The sequence below is a fragment of the Erpetoichthys calabaricus genome, chromosome 3 (assembly GCF_900747795.2).
Source record: "Erpetoichthys calabaricus chromosome 3, fErpCal1.3, whole genome shotgun sequence".
Classification (NCBI taxonomy): domain Eukaryota; kingdom Metazoa; phylum Chordata; class Cladistia; order Polypteriformes; family Polypteridae; genus Erpetoichthys; species Erpetoichthys calabaricus.
Genome location: NC_041396.2, coordinates 249,228,510 through 249,231,429, shown reverse-complemented (window position 1 = coordinate 249,231,429; position 2,920 = coordinate 249,228,510).

Genomic DNA, 2,920 nt, shown 5'->3' with positions numbered 1-2,920 from the left:
CATTGGCAAGGCCCATATGAAGTTAAGGAGAGGAAAGGACTCGTTGATTATTTGGTAAAACAACCCAATCGTCGACCGAGCGAGCGAGTATATCATGTGAATCTACTGAAGCCGTGGAAGGACAGTGATCCCAATCCTTCCTCCACTCAGCCCCGGTCACTCTATGCTCACAAAAATAACCTTAACTTTGGATTTCAGTCCCCGACAAAGCTGGAAGCAGTTATCCTGTCCGTCCCAGAGGTAGTGAGTGAAACACCTGGAAGGACCTCTTTGATTGCACACGATATTGTGACAGAACCCAGGGTTATAGTTTGAGAATGCCCATATCAATTTTCTGAAGCAAAAGGAACTGAAGTGGAACTTGAGATCTTGCGCACGCTGGAACTAGGAATGATAGAAGAAAGTCATAGTCCCTGGTCCAGCCCCATCGTCTTGGTCAGTAGGCCTGAAGATGAAGGTTTTGCAATGACTTCCGTCAACTTGATCAAGTTTCCCAGTTTGATGCCTATCCAATGTCACGAGTGGACAACCTCCTTGAGATGCTAGGACCACACTTGACATGACAAAGGGGTACTGGCAGGTTCCTTTAACCGTTTCCGCAAAGGTTAAGACTGCGTTTAGCACCCCTAGCGGTCACTGGCAGTATTGTGTCCTTCCATTTGGGTTACATGGGGCACCTGCGACTTTCCAGCGCCTAGTGAATAAAGTACTCTGGCCTCATAACTCATAAAGTGCTGCCTACCTGGATGACGTGGTCATCTATTCCAGCACGTGGAAGGAACACCTACAGCAAGTCCGAGCGGTATTACGGACACTGGGTGAGGCCAGACTTCGGATTAATCCCAAGAAATGTTTCTTTGGATTAAACAAAATCAAGTGTTTAGGCTAGCTGGTGGGTCAGAGTACAGGGAAACCACAGTGCTCCAAACTAGATGCCATACTGAAATGGCCCCGCCCATGAACCAAGCAGCAGGTCAAAGCCTTTCTCGGTTTAGCGGGATACTACCACCAGTTTGTGCCCTGATTCTCAGAGAGAGTAGCACCCTTGACTGATTTGACAAAGAAGAGGGCCAAAACAATGTGGTATGGATTGTTAAGACAGACACTGCATTTAGTGACTTGGAGTAGACCTCACATCCGCATCAGTTTTGAAAGCACCTAACTTTCTTTACCGTTCATTCTCCAGACGGACGCTTCTGACACAGGCCTGCATGCCATGCTGAGCCAGAGCATTGATGATGTTGAACACCCCATTATGTTCCTGAGTCAGAAACTATTGGAGCAAGAGACCAGGTATGCGGCAGTGGAGAGGGTGGCCTTGGAGATCAAATGGGCAATTATGCAGCTGAGGCACTACCTCTTCGGCTGGGAGCTCACCCTTGTTACAGATCATTCGCCCTTACAGTGGATGACCCTACACAAGGAGTTGAACCCGTGGGTCACCAGGTGGTTTCTTGACCTACAGCCTTACAAGTTTTTGCTCATTCATTGTTGAGGTTCTCTTCATGCCAACGCTGATGCTCTTTCTCGGGTTTACAACCTCTTGGTCAGGAACACCCGACCCAATGAGTCTGGGCTGAGGGGGAGGCCTTGTCACACACGTGCACATGGAAGGCAGCTAAAGGGCCTAAATGAGAGTAACTTCATGCCACATCAGGCGGTGGCAGAGTGCACTGACTCTTTATCTGACTTCTTTGCAGACCAGTTATGGGAAATTGCACCTGTCCCTGATGATGTCACTTTTGGTCCTGGCCAGGATGATGCCACTTTCAGTTCCGGCCCCATTAATGACGTCACTTCTGGTTCCAACTCTGATGACACCACTACCTCTGCTTGCCCTAAAAACCGCCATGTTGACCATCTCAAATCAGTTCTATTCTGGACTCCAACCTGTACACTTCAGTACAATTATTTTCTAAATTTGCAACTGGGAACTAATATATGGGTGGCTGCCACAAACCTTTATGTGACTCATTGTCAAGTTTGTGACACCATATATATTCATATATTCTGTTTTATTCCTATTTATCTTCAATCTTCTGTCTTTGAAAACTCTTCTCAATTCTTCCAACTTTCTTTCCACATCACTTTTTTGTGCTACACAACACAGCATCATCAGCAAAACACATGCACCACACGGATTGGAATTTTATCCCATGACTCAAAATATCCATAACCCAAGTTCTCCAAAAGTGCTAAACAGCAGTCCATACCTCTATTTCTACAAAATAAAAATACAAATATGATTTACTTTATTCTCTTTGTTTTTCTTTCTTGAGTTAAAGGTTCCATTACACTGCATCCATTACCTATCAGAAAGACAAACAGTACTGCATCTTATTCAAATCAGATAATTCTTTCTCTACTGATATAAAGAGCACATAAAGAAAATTATTTTAGATTAAGTAACTGACTAGATGTTCTGAAATATTCAAAGTTTAGCAATGGCTCGTGTTTATTTAATTAAGGATAGCACTCATCAATGTCCACCATGTTCTTAAGCACTTTGAACTGTTCCTCACAAAGTAAATAAACCTTTTTTCCCTAATTTTATTCACAACAGAACAACCTGTTCTCATTGTGGTATGGTAGAGGAGTCAGGATTATTCAGTTTAGCAAAATAAGATGGCATTTCAGCAGTGTAGGATTTTTATTAAGAAGTAAGTAAATAACTGAGAGTTAGGAATTATTGTAATTTCAAACAAATGTTCAATTCCAATAAAGCCAGACATTTCCAAAACATATTAGTGAAGCAGGTACCTGACCACTTTTCTCAGAAGTCGACTTTTTACACACACTGAGGGTGTGTTTTATTGAACACTAAAATCCATCCATTATCTAAAAATCAAATTGAAACTCCAAAAAGTCCCAGAATATCTAAACAGTGACTTCATTTGGAAATGCTGCTTTATCACAGAAA